Source organism: Sander vitreus, chromosome 17, assembly GCF_031162955.1.
Source record: "Sander vitreus isolate 19-12246 chromosome 17, sanVit1, whole genome shotgun sequence".
Lineage (NCBI taxonomy): Eukaryota > Metazoa > Chordata > Actinopteri > Perciformes > Percidae > Sander > Sander vitreus.
Genome location: NC_135871.1, coordinates 17,758,531 through 17,770,949, shown reverse-complemented (window position 1 = coordinate 17,770,949; position 12,419 = coordinate 17,758,531). Strand labels below are relative to the sequence as shown.

The window sequence follows — 12,419 nt, the reverse complement described above, 5'->3', positions numbered from 1 at the left end:
AAAGGATTACATATCCAATTATGCTGTGCATATTACAACCTCCCTTTAAACAGTAGTGGGAGGATGCTGCTATGAATCAGAGCTGAGTAACAAACCACAAATAATACCAACATTTTAGGAAGCCTCTGTTCCTCTCTCTTACTGTCTGAAAAACACAGACAGACAAACTTTCGCTTTTTTGTTTCCCTCCTTCCCTCTTTCCCGAGCAAAACAAGCTGGGGGAAGTGCGACATGAAATAAGTGCACAGAAACAAAAGAAAAGTAACATGAAAAGCACTGGAGTGTGACAGGAAGGGGGCAAGAAGAGCCAGGCTCAGTGGGGAAAAGAGACAGAGAGAAAGAAAAAGAAAGAGTGTTGAAATTATCTCTTCATTATCAGCAGCAGCAGTACACATCCACACACACACACACACACACACACACACACACACACACACACACACACAGTCTGTGATTACCCATAGCATGAGTGATTTCTCGTCTTAGACAAATGACTACTACCCTTGTCAAGTGCAACTTGCTGTGTGAATGTGATGGTTGGTGGGGGTTGCGTGAAAGTGGTTACACAGAAGCTCACGATGCACTCCGATACTATGTATGGTATAGGAGTACATAAGGAGCAGCGCTAGGCAATATGGTTGGAATCAGTATCAAGGTATTACTATGTGTATTTTCAATATAAGGATAATGCAAATGTTTGCAAAACCACCTTTAAAATCATCAAACATTTAATTTAATTTACTTCTATTCAAAAGACTTTATTTAACAGTTAAGGGGCAATTTGAAGCAATTTACATACACAAGTACACAATTCATTTACACAAATACAATTAGGATTGTTTAACAAAAATTTGTGAAATCATAAAATGATATGACCATATCATCAGAATATGATCCAGTGCTAAAAGTTGGCAAACACAATGAGCCCTAATATTAAGGAATGCAAGTCCTGCAGCCCCATCAAAGCTTTACGCATCCAGGCTAACGTACTGGAGTGTTTTCGTAAAACTGTCTGCTACATTTCTTGAAGTTATGCTGCGGTTTGAATGGGCTCCACAGGACCTTTAGGGAAGAAGTATATTCTGAGCATAAAATATTTTAAGTTTAAGTTAAATAAGTATGGGTTTGAATGCAACAATCTAGAAAATAACATTGGTGGTGTTTTGTTGCTTAGGCCTAATCTCCTAATGCTCAGTCTATCCTGTATGTAAAGTGTAGAGGCCAGAGATCATCTTCATTATTCAGCAACAGTCTGAAAAAGGAGAACATAACTATCACTCCTGCTCTCTGGACACAGTGGGGGATCTTCTCTCCTCCTCCTCCTTCTCGCCTTCCGTTATATGGCCACAGCTTTCTCTTTCTCTCACTACTATGCGCCTTTTGCTCCCCTTTTCTATAGCCCTTAGACATCATTACAGCCACCCAGCATGTGACTCCTTTCCACCACCTTCCATTTTCCGTTCTATCATTTTCCTCTCCCTGTCCTTCATATCTCAACCGTCTTGCCACTCTTCCTCCCTCCCTCCTCCTCCCTCTCCTTCCTGGGGCCCCGTGCGGCAGCTGCCATAACAGGAGGTGGAATGGATTCATTTGCTCTAATGTGGTTTGGGCTGCAGCGTGGCACGGCACAGAGCGACACTTTCTCCCAGCGCACAGAGCTTCTCTTCCTCTCTTTCTCTCTCTCTGTCTGCAGTTCATGTGTTTTCAAACAGGCCAATCAACACCACTCAGCTGTGCTGGCCTTTCTCTCCCTCCAACAATCTCTGCTCTCACTGTGTCTGTAAAAAGCCACTAGCCCCCCCCCTCTCTCTCTCTCACACACACACACACACACACACACACACACACACACACACACACACACACACACACAATTATCTCTAGTGGCAAACTCCTATAGCCAGACAGTCCCTTTTTGCTCTCATTGCCTTTATTTTCTCTGGTCCACTCCACTCTGTCCTCAGCTACAGTTTCTTCATTTTTTACAGACCTACTTCCACCAACATAGCTCTGCCTTTCTGATTTGTTTCGTTCTTTGCATTATTTTGCTAATCCTCTCCTCCACTAATCTCTCCCCCTCTCCTTTGCCCTCCCAGCAAAGCCAAATATTGGCCACATCGCTCCCACAGGCCTTTATAAAACTCAACAGCATCATAACCACCAGCCTCAATAAAAAATTGAAATGACTTGTCCCGGGGGTGGAAAAAATAAACTCTAAATGTTGCTGTTTGTTTATCTTCTGTTTTAATGTGACAACCACAGGAGCACCGGGCAGCTATGTGACACCCAACACTGCAATGCAAACAGCTGTGATGTGGGGATATGTGAGCTGCTCTGTTGCTGTCTATAAATATGGAGCTTCAGTTGTGGAGTATTGCAGGTATGTGCCACCAGATACCCCGGGAGCAGACGATTATTTCACCACTCAATGTGTGAGATCAAAAAAACAGCACCGTGTACTAAGTGAGCACAGAGGTGCCCTCTCTTTTAGCTAATAGGGATTGGCAGCACAAGACTTTAATATTACAATATTTGGAACTAAATGCGTTGTTATTGGTAGCATGACAATATTTTAGGGAGGAATATTGCTCTTAGGTACATACACACTTACACATACCCTGCTTACATGCACACCCAAGATTACCCACAATATTGCATCTAACAATTTTCACCATCAATACGTCCATTGATTACTAATTCATCTATAAGATTCATTTACAGTGAAACAGTGAATACAGCAACAAATCCTCATATTTGAGAAGCCAGCAACTGCATTAGGGCTGGGCAATATATCGATTATATCGATATCATAATATGAGACTAGATATCATGTTAGATTTTGGATATCATAATATCAAAATATGAAGTGATGTCTTTTCCTGGTTGTAAAGGGTACATTACACTAAAGTGATGTAATTTTCTGAACTTACCAGACTGTTCTAGCTGTTACCCACTTAATCATTATATCCACATTATTGATGATTATTTATCTAAAATCTAACCAATTGTCAACCCTACAATATCGTTGCAATATCGACATCGAGGTATTTGGTCAACAATATCTTGATATCTGTCGCGCAAAGCCCTAAACTGCATTCTTTCTTGATTCGTGACTCTGAATCAATAATCGATCTGTTGTCGTGCAACTAATATTTTCCTCAGGAGATGGTGGAGACCACAACAGAGTTAAAAGAAGAGTATAATATTGGACATTTGCCTTGTGGCCACAGACATGACTAATAAGCAACTGTTCGCTAACAAGTTCACCATATCAACTGATGATATGTTGTGTTTACAGCTTGTTGCACTGCCCCAAAGTGACCAAAAATTCAGTTATTGCAGGTTAGAGCTGCCAGAATGCTTAACACCCTCTCCCCTTTCCGACATCTGATCCGGAGGTCTGTGTCCGACCAATTTTGCAACTTTCCAGAACCGATAATTGGACATTCACTCCCACTTCACGCCATGATTGGCCAGCTTTGTAGAGATGAGAAATAAACCAGGGTTTGAACTTCTCTCTCAAGCTCTCTTTTTCCATTTTTAACACAATCTAGTGCAACACTCTGAATGTCTTCCAGGAGAGACACCATCAACCATAATTAGACACTTAAGCTCTACTATGTTATAACCATAACGAAAACCCCAGTGATGACGCCTAATCACATTCTGAAATATGTTCCAGTATTTAACTAAAATACCATTCAGCTCTGGTGTTAGTGGACACTGCTTTCTCTTTTTTATATTTGTGTGTGTGGGCCCATGTTTTTGTTTTTATTGTCTCAAGTGCAATAATAGTGAAAGGCCATCTATCCAACCATGAGATACGAAATCAGGTCAACCATGAGGAGAATGGAGCCTGAGCCTCACATGATGAATGAATGAACTCCTTATTCCATAGAATTTTCCAGTTGCTGAGGACTATAAATACCAGCTGGAGAAGATTGTATGTCCTGGCTGCCACATACGATTTTCCACTGTCACGAAAGGCAAGATTCTATCACTCGTGATGCACAAGAGATTAAGCAAGTGTGTGTGTGTGTGTGTGTGTGTGTGTGTGTGTGTGTGTGTGTGTGTGTGTGTGTGTGACAATGTGTAGCCTTTATCAGTATCCCAGGCCATCATAGGACTGCCTGAAATACTGAGCCCTTTCATTGAAAGAATGCATAAATCGAAGCTTTATGCAGTAGACTAACAGCAGTCTAGTCAATTTTTTAGAATAATATATGAGGAGATGACAGTGTATGTGAGGAGAGGAGAGTGATTGACAGTGCAGTCTGACAGACTTGTGTAAACCTAACCTTACGGGCCTGACTCCAGCAGAGCTGTTAGCTCACACACCGCCCCCTGTGACTGCTGAGTGGGTAAACTGACAAATTCCATGTCCTTCGGTTTCAGCAACGGCAAACTGCTGACCCAAATGCAATTAAACAACATCCACTGGGGTGAGTCTAACACATCAATGTACGGTAGCATATGAATGTACATGTGATAGTCTATGCGAAGGAGAGGGTGATGAAGTGTGGGCAGAAAGGAGAAACAGAGAGACAGGGGCAGAGAGTGAGACTTACAAAGAGTGAGTGTGATTCAATCTGCTCAGTAAGCCATGAAATGGTATTGGTGTCATTAGGGAGAGCAAAAATATATCTGTGCTAGTCTGCCCTCCACTCCCCTTGTCTTTGACACTCCAAAAGCACAATCCTCACAAAAAAAAGCAACCATCCCAGCCTCTGCACTTGGTGGAACAAAACGTCCTACATTGCTGTAGCTCCTACTGAGCAACCTTTATTTCTCCCTCTGATCTTTTAGGCGACAAATCCAATTAACCATTAAAAAAAAGTATTCTTAAGCATTTCCATTTAGAAATCAAGGTGAAATCATACACCCAGCACAGTACAGAGTATGCCATTTGTTGAAAGACTCTTTTGTTGAAGGACTCCTTTATAAAATAAACATGTGCAAGTAAAGAGAAAAAAATCACAACCTTGCTCATTTAATCCCCACAAAAGAGATCAACAACACACAGCACTGAGTAAATTCAGTGGACAAAGTACAAAGTCAGTGGAAGACCCATAATCTAACAAATGAGGGGAGTATGTATTGTATCAGAAATGCATAATAAAAACAATTTAGCACAAATTCTGTTTTTTACTGTCAATAAAGAAACTCAAAATGGCCATCAGATCATAAAAAGATTTGTTCTCTTGTTTGTTTTTAACTTTGGAAAAAGTGTACTGTAAGTTGTACTAAACTGCCTGTATTCAATATTGATTTGATACTTTTGTGTTATTTATTCCTGCAACAGCTTTCCTCAATAAGATTATAGGATGATGGCATCTACAGTATTTAGGGTGGTCAGCGGGCCAAAAATCAGTTTACTTGCCAAAATAACATATTATTAAAATGTAGGGTTAGAATTGGTTTGATCAGGTAAGTGGTATGTGAGTACATTATAACTGATGCAGTGGCAGTGGGGGAATACTCTCTAGACACTGCAGAGCCTGTACTTCACAACATCCAACTAAGATATTCAAGTTTCTCTAAAAAATAAATACAAAATCTGTATTTATTTTCCCACCACCCTTCCTACAGCGGAACGCCCCCTAGAGTTGGTACAGAATAAGGGCCTTGTTCAAGGGCACTAGAACAACACTGGTGTTTGCTAGTACATGCACCAGGTCCTCTGATAGGGGATCAGTCAGTGTGACCAGAGATGCAACAAATGCAAACAAATCACAGCTTTGCACACTCCGTGTGAAATCCTTTAACAGTGGATTTTTACTGAAACAGGTAAATAACTTTAAAAAGAGCGAGATGTGTAGAGGGGAGAACGATGCGCTCATTCACCTTGCTCTGTGTGTTTGTTCACCACTGTGTGTCAGAGTGAGGGTATGAGAAGCAAACAACACAAAACATCTGCTTGTTGTGAAAATGAAACAGCTTAATGGTGTACACAGAGCACCAGATTCATTCACCGAAGGGACAATCCACACAGGTACTATTTGGCACAGTGAGCGCAAAAAACAGTGTTGAAAGGCTAATGTGCTTCACTGCAGCTTTCACAAAACACTCTTTTAGTGCTACAAAGCACTCATGTGTGTGTGTTTATTTGTGATCTCAAGCATTGTTATACAAAGTCCATTCTATCAGCTTATCTTCACGCGTGCATGTGTGCGAAACATGTCGAAATGATGTTTGACATAGCAGGCAGACAGAGAAACACACATCTTCAAGCCTCAAGAGGCTTTAATGTGTATATTTGTGAACTGATATGATTTCTCTCTAAAATGTTATTCTACTGAGGCTCTGCTTGTGAGATTCGAGGTATGCAGAAGGAAGTGCAGGAAGACGAGACAGACGAATAGATGGGAAGAGAGAGGGAGAGGGAAAAACACTCATACAACATATTACATGTTGTGGGAGGCAGGGAGAGACGTGCACAGAGAGATAGGGGGGAATGGTTGCAGAGCAGGAGAGAGAGATGGCGAGAGGTCATCCCTGGGTAATTTGTTTTGGTCCTCTCAGAGCGCAGACACACAGGGAGCAGGTAAACCAATTACAGTGTGACATGAATCACTAAGACCTACAGGCAGCCACGAAGCTGGCCGGCCAGCCAGCCAGCAAGCCAGGGCAGCCAAACAGCCGACCAAGTGCATGCTGTCTTTTTCCCTAAGTGCAGGTTAATCACGAGCCACAGCCATCGCTCCTCCCTTGACCATGATTGCACATCTGGAAGGAACTGATGAGAGACAAAAACAAACATAATTTCCCCCACAGCTTCAGCGCTGAGATGCTGTGATGTGCTGATAGCTTCAATGGACATGGATGTTCTTCTGAAGAAAAACACTTCACAGTGGCTTCTGGGAAACACTGTAATTGAATGCAATGCAATACACATTTACTCAAACTTCTATTCTGGCTTCATCTGTGATACATCAATCTAATCTGACAGTATGTGTTTTTGGTTCCTCAATTCCATCCCATCTTGAAAACACAAACAAAAAACGATAATGATACGGCTCCTTTGAAAAGGGAACAGGGTTGGATGTCAGATCCCGATGGATCAAATCCAAGCCAAATTCTCCAGGGGAAGGTTATGAGTATTTTCACATGTCAAAGACTTAAGCAATTACTTTAATTTCCTTAATCGCCCGACGGCTGTCAAAACGATGTCGTATCAGGCCTCAGTCAGATAAACGCCACTGGCTATATAGCTGAGAAGCAGACAACAACTTGTAAATAAACAATCATCTAGGTCCCTTTCGCTGTGGCAAAAGCCTTAATCCTCGAGTTGATGCTAAACTGACAGCAGCATCATGACAATCAGCGAGAGAGAATGAAGTTGACAAGGAGAGGGATTGGACTGGATTAGATATCGCCTTGGCACTTGGGTTTTATTTGATGTGGCCTTGGTGCACGTTGTAGATTCAGGAGGGGTAAATATTTGATGAAGGGTGTTATGGTGTTGGGCTTGCTGCTGCCAGGGGCTGTTCTAAGGGAGCAACTAATAAAAACAGCAGCAGGCAGGTTGTCGATCACTGCTGGGGCACTGGCTGAGCAGAAGTGGCTGGAGAGCCTGTCGCCCCCTCAACGTGTTTACCAAAGCACCGGGTCTTCTAATGTTAGCTCAGCGGGCAAAGATAGCTCTTCCCTTGACTGTAAATCAGTGTGCACTCTCACGCATTTATATACACCCTCAAACACACACACCGAGAGCACCAGTGGGGCAGAATTGAGACACAGTTGGAAGAGATTTCCTAAGATGTTAAATCTACCATGTTGCTGCCCCTTGAAATGAATAAGGGCCTCTGAACTGCTCTCTGAGAGCCCCTAACTGGCCATTTGCACTGCCTAGCTCCACTGGAAAAGGGACTCCTCGCTTCCTCTCACAAACACTTTGCTCTCGTCGCTCCCTTTTTTTCCCTTCTCTCCATCATACTCGCTGCTCTCTTTCCTCTCTCTGTCTGTTTCACCCCACAATTTCCCATCTTTATAATCCCTCCATCTCTATTGTCTTCCCTCCATCTCCGCCCTCTTCATCCCAGTTCCCTCTCCTCTCTTTCCACCAAACCCCCGCTCTCTCTCCTGACTCCTTGTTCCCTCCCTCCCTCCCACCTCCGCCTCCTCTTCTCTCTCTTTCTCTCTCTCTCTCTCTCTCTCCATTCCTCTGGCCCTAAAACCAGCCCCTCGGCCGCCCGCTTGCACTCACTCAGATGGCTGTTACCATGACAACCCTGTTCTTTCAGCTCTTGCAAAATAATGAAGACAATGTGTTTTCCATTTAGATGAGTTTTCTGGCGCAGCGGGGAGATATGGAGTGTCCATCTTGCCTCCTCTTTCACTGCGGAGGAAATGTAATAAAAAAAGGTTTTCTAACCTCTCTCACTCTGACACTCCGCTCTGCCTCTTTACACGCACGCACGCACGCACGCACGCACACACACACACACACACAAGTTAGGGTGTAAGCTCAGTGTTTTTAACACAGTGGAGTGAAAAGCAGCAAACGGTAATGTCTGACTGGTGTTGCAACAGAGCACATCATCTACATTTGTTTGCCTCCGCAGTGTCATCACCATTGTAAAAAGAATTGATTGAATGTACGAGATGGGACTTTGCTGATTTAAAAAAGCTGCAATGAAACCACAGTGGCCAACTTGTTTGTGATAGATTACAGAGTCCCGCATCCTGCTGTCAAATCCAAGCTCTGACAATGATAAACTGTGAACATTTCAAGTCTTTTTTAGGGTTTTGGGGACTCATTGATGATATTTTCACAGCATAATGCTCCAGTGCGGTAATAAATGCCATGACAACTAAAAGTGATGGAAAGGGCTTGCTTTCTTTCTCTCGCTGGTGTGGATTTATTAACTTGCACAGCACACAAGGGGAACTGCAATCCAACCACTTGTTAAGGACTGAAAAGTAACATATACGCTGAGAGGTAATTCAGTTGCAACATCCAGGCATTTTTACCCAGGGGTTCAACGTAAACAAGCAAATTCTCATTTTGTATTGCTTTTTTTCCCCCAGTGACAGCAGTGTTCCAATAAAAAACATTGGCTGTGAAAGAAAAATTAGACTTTGTATGAGTCTTGAAAATTGGTCTGTCTAATGTTAAAGGTAAACTATTGATTCAATTGAGAGTTTTGGTTTCTAGTTCCTAGTTGTTTGTCTTCATATACACGGTTAGGACTTTGCAAAGCCTTAAAAATAACATGCCAACATTTAAACATTGAGGCAGCTGATCTGCATAGGTCAGGACTTGGTTTTCTGGATCGCACACTCAGGCATACTGTATACCTCTTTGAGGAAATATATAGCCCTCTGTCCGAGAAAGAGAAGAGACACATATGAGAGAAATAGAGAGAGTGAGCAGTATAATGTGTATGTCTGCGTATTTACAGTGGAAATAGTGAGTCTGGGACATTTTCTTTGGGTCTCTTTTCCAGTGTTTATGGAGAGCGGTGAGGAACAACACTTCCTGAGAGGAAAGCCAGCTTTCCGAGCCTAAACCCTCTTCCAAGCCCTGCAGACGTAGAACGCTCTGTCTCCAATTTATGTTTTCCACCCAGGGCCGCGTAAACACGAGTGTAGAAAAACTGGTGTGCATGTGCATGGATGTATTTCAGATAATATGCACACACAAAACAAAGGCAGACAGGCGGACTAATCTCGGACAAATGAGCCAAAACATCTAAGAACGCAGTGATGGCCTAGCACTCCCAGTGTTAACCAGCTGCAATAGACCAATCTCATAAAGAAGCTGCTACAAAAAGATGATATAAAGAGGGTCTAGCTTCATTGAAAGCCCACTCCACTGACCGCCTCCTACTCCTCTCTCAATTTTTCTTTTCCCGGCCTGTCAACACCAGTGACAGAGGGATTTAAAAAAGAAAGCCGTGACGAGAATCTCTCCTACTCGCCTTCTCGCTGTCTCTCTCCCTGCCGGCCGCCCTCAGCTCATTCTTAATTACATCCAGATCAGACTATTAATGAAGTCACTCTGCTTTTAACAACACCTACAGGGAGTGAAGGAGGGCTTTCCTTAGCCAGCGAACATATCAAATCAAATCTGGATCCTGGCCTCGACAGGTTTTGTGTCCAATTAAAATGACACAAAGCAAGGCTAATGATTATTTTCCCTGTTTTCATTATTTTTGTGATCCTCAACTGATTTAGCGTTTGTCGTACTCACGATGGCCAGTTTCTTTTACAGAAAAAAAGATCAATATCAATGCAGCACAATCAGAGATATCGTCTTTTGTATTCCAAGCATTCTACTCCCTTGTAAAAACCTGGCACCGACATTACCCACAATGCAATAGCAATGCAACAGTTCAGTTGGCGATTCAAGTGTGTTATGCTAGTAGCGGCTAATGTAGCCTCAAGCCGCTAGCTTCAAGCAGAGACGGGGAGTGGGCTACAGAGGGCTGCTAAGCTCACTTCTTTCTAACTTCAAACCACCAGATTTCTTTTTTTTATCATTTTCAAACAACCAATGCTGACTCAAGTGACATCACTTAAGGCATTATCAGATATCATAAACTATCTCTGGAGCACTAATGCAATAGTACTCCCCAAGACCTGTAAACAGACTTTGATACGCAAGATCAGTGAAGTTCCACCTTAATCGATTAATTGTTTATGCAAGGAAATGTCACAAAATAGTATAAAGCATCACATTTTTTCAATTTACATTATAAAACTTATATTAACAAATTATGACCATTCAGAAGCTGGCACCTGTGTGAATGTTTGGGCATTTTTGCTTCACATATTACTTGTAAGGGATAATCACTTCAAGGCAGGGCAATAAACAGTTTGATATGCCCGGCTTGTGGACGGCTTACTGGTAACCTTCCACAAGCCGGGCATATCAAACTGTTTATTGCCCTGCCTTGAGGTGATTATCCCGTTTATTCTACTTCTTGCTTGCCAACATAATAAAACAACTCAAATACTTTAATAATTATGCTTTTTCTTATTCGTATTGCATGCTTATTAAATGTATACTCTGTTTGAGTTCATCTCCCTCAAAAAGTAGTCCCCTTTAGAACTACGGTGAATAACGTTAGCTCAGCTGTAGCTAATTAGTTTCTATAGCAACCACACAACTGACAACAACAAACACACTGTCAGTCTATCCTTCTGGTGGCTCTTCCACTCGGTGAAAACATTGATAGCAAAGGCAGTTGCCTTTTTTGTGTTTGATTCAAGGGCCCCGTCTTCAATTGTACGCAGCTCCTCATCTGTCAGATCTCGGAAACGGATACCCTGGGCCTTGTCTTTTTCTTTTGTCATTCTGTTGTCCTCGTCGCTCTTTAACCAGTCCTCAAATGTCTTCCCTACTCCAAATATATTAAAATTGACAATGAATTCGTCCATTTTTAAAACAACTGTAATGTTTAGAACTACGGCGAATAACGTTAGCTCAACTGTAGCTAATGTTAATTAGTTTCTATAGCAACCACACAAGGCTGCATCTGATCACTAACGTTAGTTTTATAACGTAGTTGCTACATTGTATCTCGCTTGCGAAACTATGTGTCGACTAACCTTCTGATAGATTTCTGACACATTTAAGAAACTTTTTTAAACAAGGTTTATTTTTACAATGGACCTCATGTTTGAAATTTCTATTACAAGTAAAAACAAAATAATACAAGCTGCGTATTGATCTACTATTTGATGACGCTGTGCTCAGTCAGCGGGCAACCTGGTTAATGCCCTCCTCCCAGCCAATCAGAATCAAGCATTCTTAAACGAAGTACAATAAAAACGATTCATTGATAATCAAAATTGTTATCGTTATTGTTAATTTTCTGTCTCCTGGCTGATCGATTAATAGACTAATCATGTCAGTACTAAAGGTAATTTCAGCACTCTGCAGAACCAACTGAGCAAATTCCTGAGCTGTTTGTGTGAAGGTGTTGGGACTGGATGTATCATCCATCAGCTCTCTGCAGTTTGAAGTGCAGGGAGGAGGTAACAACTTGCCATGTGTGCTGGTGTGTACGTTAAAACAAACCTAATCATCAGCTACAGAAACACCATTATATTGCCTTCTTTTCTTGCATTGTTTACTCGCCTGCTGTGAGGTAAAACTACCCGTGTTTGATCCTTAAAGGGTACACCGCCAGCAATGCACATACACACACATGTACAAACACAAGGTGGGGGTTGCGCATTATATAGTTCCATATGTGAACAGTGATGGCAGCCTTTTGAAGAGCAGGTTGCCCGTATGGGGGCTTTTAAAGTGCTTCGCCACACCATTTCTCATGTACAGCATGTGGCAGGTAACAGCCTCAGTGCTCCAGGCTCTCTGATCTTCTCAAGACACTCCTGTCAAAAAGCATGATGGCACGATGTGGACTGTAACAGTCTCATCTATGTGTTTACACGTGTAAGCCTGTGTG

General features: G+C 42.2%; 1 protein-coding gene across 4 annotated transcripts in view; it reads right to left on the bottom strand.

The window, feature by feature from the left end:
- The window catches only part of zmiz1a (zinc finger, MIZ-type containing 1a), a 108,693-nt gene that overhangs the window by 38,766 nt on the left and 57,508 nt on the right, over nt 1-12,419 (bottom strand). The window lies entirely within an intron of this gene.